Source organism: Littorina saxatilis, linkage group LG12 (genome assembly GCF_037325665.1).
Source record: "Littorina saxatilis isolate snail1 linkage group LG12, US_GU_Lsax_2.0, whole genome shotgun sequence".
NCBI lineage: Eukaryota > Metazoa > Mollusca > Gastropoda > Littorinimorpha > Littorinidae > Littorina > Littorina saxatilis.
The window spans coordinates 42,285,168-42,291,869 of record NC_090256.1 but is presented as its reverse complement, the minus strand read 5'-3'; the positions used below and the strand labels follow the sequence as shown (position 1 = coordinate 42,291,869).

At 46.5% G+C, this 6,702-nt stretch overlaps 1 pseudogene; it reads left to right on the top strand.

Moving 5' to 3' along the window:
* Positions 1–1,670: 1,670 nt before the first annotated feature.
* Positions 1,671–1,789, top strand: LOC138983427 (5S ribosomal RNA; annotated as a pseudogene).
* Positions 1,790–6,702: the final 4,913 nt, after the last annotated feature.

Here is a 6,702-nt window from a genome sequence, read left to right as displayed (position 1 = left end):
CATATCTTGAAGATAGTACATTCATGAAAACAGGCCATATTGATGTTAAACATTGTGTTCACCCATGCCAGTGATGTGCAAGCATTTGAAGGCCCACCTCTGCCTGGTGAAAACAGTTCACATCACTGTCTTAGATCTGGCCAGACTTTGACATGGGATAAGACCATCCCTCCTCTTGGTCACATACCAGAAATGAACAGCCTGGGTGCTCTCTATGCTCAGTGGTGGTTGTTTTTTTAAGAATATATTTTGTAAAAGGCGCTAGTGCCTTTTTTGGAAATTAATCATCAAGAAATTCAAACTCACCACAGCAAGCAGTCATGCAGGGTGTTGGGTTTTTGGAATGTGACCTACAATGTTTAACTTCAATATAGTCGTTATCATAAGCGTATTATCTTTAAGATATGTTGATCTTTGTGTTGCATGATTGGCACCAACAAGCATTGCTGACTTAAAATAAACATGATGTTCAGATTTCAGCGAGCTTATTGACGCATCTATCTATGTAGATATATCTATGTAGTTAATGTGAGCAAGTAGAAGCATTTCACAGTTTTCTTGTCCCTGTTGTGTACATTGTTTCTCGCTTGTGTATGCTGTTTGTTGTTTTGTTGTTGTTGTTTTTCTGTTTGAGTTTGTTGGTTTGCTTATAGAAGAAGGGGGTATCTTATTTTGTTCTTTGTTGAAGTTTTTCTCACTCCATTTGTTTTGTTGTGTAGTGATTTTGCAGCATGCTATTGTATGAAAGGCAGGCTATTTATGTCATTCTCCTGAAGGACATTAAAGCACATTCTAACTTTTTGTCTGTTTGACAGATGCAGGAGGAGATGACGACCCTGAGGACTCTGGTAGAGAGCCAGCGCTTGTCGTGCGAAAAACTGGTTGCACGTGCCAAAGTTCTGACAGAGCAGCTGGGTACAGCTTGGTGACGTTCAGAGATGGTTGCTCTACCTTCCACTGCCATGATAAATTTGCTGCTGATGACAGATTCTAATTACCAATTAAATTACATATCTTACCCAACTCACATATAGCAATTAACCCTGGTTCAGTGCTGGTATCGCTGTACGCGTCCCCTTGGTAACAAGAAAGACGCCTCTAAAAAAGAGTGACCGAGACCCGTAAGGGTGTCTAGGCCAGCCCGGAAACGAGGCTGCCTTCCGTATGCGCGAGCATACTCCGCCATATGCATCATTCTAAAAACTCAGCGTCAGTGGGACTGGTCGCATTTTTGTACGCTCGGGCTGTTTCAGCCTTTGTTACTTAGTCTTTTTGACTTTGTTTCGTTCCTCTTGGTCTCTTCTTGTCATCTGGACTTCACAACTATGTTGAGGTGAGGTCGTTCCTTGTATTTTGCTTGATTTTGGCAGTTTTGTTGGCCGTATTTTGGACTTGCGATGTTTCTCAGAAAATTTTTCGTGAGTCGTTTTTCCGTCATGGCTGACAATGCTAAGAAGAGGGCAGCGTCTTAATAGGTAGCTGCTGTGCCCTTTTCTCCTTAGAAAGCTTTTAGGAAGTCTAAACAATCCGGTCTATGTCCGTTTCTGTTGTAGATTCTCTCGCTAAAAATCTTTTGATGTGTTGATTGTTTTACCCGCTAAGCCGGTAGACAAGTCCGCTTCCAGTTTGTTTACTACACTGGTGACTATTCCGGAACCCCCATTTTGCCGGCCAACGGCCTCGCCACGTTGTAAGCACCGGTTCTCGTCCTTTCATCGAAGTTAAGCAACGTCGGGCCCGGTTAGTTCTTGGATGGGTGACCGCCTGTGAACACCGGGTGCAGTGGCCACCTTTGTTTTAAGCCTACGGATTAGTCCGGGTTCGGTGTTAAACATGTTGTTATTGGGCTTGCGTCTGTAGACGTGGCCTCTTTGCTTTTGACTTTAAGTTCACAGGTTTTTGCTTTGGCAGCTGGCACTTCGTCATCAAAGGCAGAACTACGTGCTCTCCCGGCCGGGGTTGCTGTGTGTTCGTCTCTGGACAGTGGTCGTTCGTCCCCTGCTGTGACCTTATGTGGGGAGTTCACGGTCTCCGGCGTCTGTCCTTCTTCACAAGGTATGTGTACTCCACGTGAGCGTTGTCTTGAGGGAGTAGCCTCGGGTCTAATCCCAGGTGAAAGTTCTGAAACACTGGCTGATATCCACCGCTTAGTCGGGGTGTCAGTGGGTGCTAAGGGCCCTGACAAGCGAACAGATGTTCCTATTCTTCCCGCCTCGTCAGTAGACTGTGGTCAGGTTGGAAGGCATCTGCTTCCGCCCAGGGGGCAGGAAGGGGTGCGTCCACGGTGGTGGACGACATCCAGCTTACTTGCCGTTCAAGTTGTCCAAACGCCGAGACGCGGGCAGCGGAAAACGGCATTTAAGTTTTGTGGAAGTTGGTGGACCGCGAAAGGCGGGGGTCACCTTCCTGATTGCGACTGCGAGCATGAAGGAAAGGATAACGAGGATACTTCCGTTTGAGGGTGCGTCCACGGGGATGGACGACACCCAGATTACTTGCCGTTCAAGTTGTCCAGCGCAGTGGCGTGGGCGGCGGAAAACGGCATTTAAGTTTTGTGAAGGTTGGTGGACCGCGAAAGGCGGGGGTCACCTTCCTGATTGCGATTGCGAGCATGAAGGAAAGGTTAACGAGGATACCTTCTTATGAGGGTGCGTCCACGGGGATGGACGACACCCAGCTTAACTTGCCGTTCAAGTTGTCCAGCGCAGTGACGTGGTCGACGGAAAATGGCATTTAAGTATTGTGGAAGTTGGTGGACCGCGAAAGGCGGGGGTCACCTTCCCGATTGCGATTGCGAGCATGAAGGAGAGGATAACGAAGATACTTCCATATGAGGGTGCGTTCACGGGGATGGACGACACCCAGCTTAACTTGCCGTTCAGGTTGTCCAGCGCAGTGACGTGGGCGGCGGAAAACGGCATTTAAGTTTTGACTGGAGGGGGTGGTTGAGAGCAAAGCTTTACTTCCTCCACCTCTATGCGGTTTGATGACTTCTGGAGGTTCGGAGGAGCAGGATGTTCACTTCAGCTTCCGGGAATCGTTGTCCAGTGCCCTGGAGTTGGCAAAGGGCCGTGTGTAGCCGGGTTCTCCGGTGAAAGTGGTGTACGTTCGCAGGAGGTAGCAAGCTTTGTGCGGTGAAGTGTTGAAACCGTGTCTGTTCTTCCGCTTTCTGGCGCACGTTCAGCAGCGGCTGAGAGCCCTAGGCAACGTAAGCTTCCGCCCTGGGGGCAGGAAGTTGGTGGGCTGGGTGATTCTTGGGTTGACCATGCGAGTCTCTCTGGGGGTCACTTTCCTACCTTTGATACCGAGCAGGGGGGCAGGAAGCGAGCAGTAGGGCTGATTCTTTGTTGGAGATTTAAGTCTAGCATGGAGTCAGCTTCCGGATTGCACGGAGGTGCATGAAGGCTGTTCAGATTAAGGTGCTCCTGTTTTTCTGTAAAGCACTGATTTTAGGTTCTGTTTCAAGTTAGCAAGTGCAGTGGCGCTCGCAGCTGAAATGGTTCGAGGTACAACGGGATCGTCCGGTGTGTTTCTGTGCAACCGGTTGGTCCTGATGTTTACTTATCCACGGCCTGTTGCGCTTTCGCTTTTGCGGCTGTGACTTCTGGGTGCAGGACGGGATATCCTTCTACTGTTAACACTGTGGTGTTGGTAGTCGGCACTTTTCAGCTTTTGGCTTCTGGTTCCGTTTCTGCGGTTCCTTTGCCTTTTTTACAGGCTGTTTTCACTTTCTCTTCCAGTCTTCCAGCTGGCGTGAGTCAGGTGGATGGAGATCTGGCATGGTGTTATGACGTTTGAAACTTTTCAAAACTTTTCCGATTGTTGGCAAGTTTTTGCCTTATCGGGATGGGTGACTGGTTCTCATCATTTCGATGTTCGTTATGATGCTGGAACAAGAGGAGGAAATGGGGAGGCTCATACTTCAGCTGTGTCGCGGTTCGTGGCATTTTGTAGTTGGTTTGAGCTTTCTGAGGAGAATCTTCGAGTGTTAAGTTCTTAGTTCCTCTGGCGGGGTCATCTTGTTCTTGCGGAAGTTTTCGCAAGCGAGTCTTCTTTGTCACCACTACATTTGTGGGCAACGCACGACTTTTTGCCTGTGGTGGTGGTGGTGCTTTAGCTTGTTTCTTACGCCCAAGTAGCGTGTCACTCGCGGAGCGCTTTCTGTAGGCTTCGGGTAACTCCAAGCTTAAGGACTTAGGTTCTCTTGTTTTTTCGTTCTATGGAACCGCCCTCGGGTTTGGTGATGGCGATAGCAAGGAGAGACTGTCTGTTAGATCAAGGTCTCCTAGCTCTGGGAGATTGCGGCATCTTTTCTTTATGATTGGCTCGTTTGAACGAAACTTGCTTTTAGTCTCTCGCTTGGGCGGTTACGTTTAACAGGTTATCTTTGTGGTCCGACAGGACTCATATACAAAGATTTTACTTTGCCGTTTTTTACCTGAGAGTAAGCCTCTGCCCTTTAAGTATTATTCTGTTGGCTAGAGGTTAATCTCTTTCTTGTTTGAAAGGTCTCTTTTTGAGCCCGCTTCTAGGCACGCGGGTTCTCTTACTAAGAGAATCTCACGGTAAAAGGAAAGCGCAGGGCAGGTCTTGGCTGTTTTTCGTTTCCAAACGAAAAGCTGCAGGCCGGCTGTTATCCACTTTGGGTTGGGGCTCCATACCCTCGCTTTCACAGGGCTCTTTTTGAGTTAGTTTGGGCGACCTGTTGGTCGCACAGTACGGGTCTTTGCAATCTTGGTTTCCAGACCTCTTTAGGCTGGCAAGAAGGCATCTTTGCTTTCTCACATTGGAATTACTTGAATGTCTGCTGTAAGGGTTCGCTTGAGATGCTTAGGGGCTTCTGCCTCAACTCTGGTTTTGGTTCAGAGTTTCTGTGTTCTATGCAGAAGGTTTTTTCTGGCTAGGTTTGCTATGGACAGCTTTTTGGAGAAAGACTGATCTATGGTTCTTAGGGTTCCTTCAAATTTTCTGGCAAGTAAGCAGAATTTGGAGAATCCAGCTTCGTGCGCATTTTAAACCTTTTAGCAATATTCTGGCTCCTCCAGAGCCATATTTGGCCTTTTGATCATTTCGAGTTCAATGATTTTTCTAGCTTGCATGGATCTTTTCAGATTATTGATTCTAACAGCTCTTGTTCTTATTTTTCAACTCCGTCACTTTTTAACTCTGAACGGTTAGAAACGACGTTAAACACTGGTTAAGGATAGAAAGTTTTTCTATCGACTTTGGTGGAGGTAATGACTTACTTAAGTCAACCTTAGCTTTATAGACTGCCACATTGTTTAGGCATGCCTTCAAGTGTTGGCAAGGATTTAAAAGGGGGGGGGGAGCAGTCAGTCCTCTCTCTTCGGGTGGCGCGGACTCAACTTTCCTCTCTTGAGCAAGTTTATTGCTCTTGGAGATCCTGATGTACATTTTTGTCCTGTTAGAGCCCTCAGCAGATTTCTGTTTCGGACTGTGCACTCTCGTTTGGAGACTCAGAAACTTCTTTTTATCTCATTCATCATGGTACGGTTTAGAGATATGTCGAAAGTCTCGTTAGCCAAGTGGGTCTCCACCATAGCTAGGCAAGCTCTTGGCTGGTGGCAGAGTCAGGCAGGGAATGTCAGGGCAGTCTTGCCCTTTACTACAGCCAGGCCTCATGAGGCATAAGATTGGGCTTCCACTCTAGTTGATCTTCATTTTAATCTCCTGGCGGAAGTTCTTGAGTCGGCTTACTGGCTTTCTTGAAATGTTCTTCATTGATGTCTTTCTCAGGGATTTCTATGCCTTGAGACAGGATGCATTTCTGGGTTACCTGCTCGGGTAGAGGCAGGACAAAATCTTGATTCCTATTTGGGTAAAGTGCCCGCCAACCTTTAGTAGCAATCTGCTATATGTGAGTTGGGTAAGATATGTAATTTAATTAAAAATTTTAGTAATAAATTTTCATTTGATTAATATACTTACCCAACTCACATCGTTTATTCCCTCCCGCCTCCCCGCTGTGGGGTTTTATATGTCTAAAAAAGAAGTGAGTTGGGCTTCGTTTTAGAATGATGCATATGGCGGAGTATGCTCGCGCATACGGAAGGCAGCCTCGTTTCCGGGCTGGCCTAGACACCCTTACGGGTCTCGGTCACTCTTTTTTAGAGGCGTCTTTCTTGTTACCAAGGGGACGCGTACAGCGATACCAGCACTGAACCAGGGTTAATTGCTATATGTGAGTTGGGTAAGTATATTAATCAAATGAAAATTTATTACTAAAATTTTTAATTTAGTATTGAAGCACACTGCTGCTGCAGAATTGATGTCAATGGTACCAAGCAGTAAAAAAGAAAAGAAAAGCGCAAAATCTAGTAACAAAACATCAAGCAAACAAACATAACAACATATGTCACCATGACAGTGAGCAGAAGCATGCTACAGAGGTAATCGTGATGAAAGGACATCCTTGGGACCACCAAAAAGTGTCCCTATATTGCAGGTGGCCTGTCATACCAAGTTCATGTATATTTTTTTTGGTAAAAATATTAGACAAAAGGAGACAGAAGTGCCCTTTCATGAGAGGCGTCCTCTTATTAAAGCGGTCTCACACAGCAAGTATCATTGTGTCTTGAAAGGGGGGTCCACTGTACATGCATCAATGTAAAGTATTTATTGTGCCAAAGTGTCACAGTGCAGTATGTAAGTAAATTAGGTCTGCCATTGTGACCACTACGA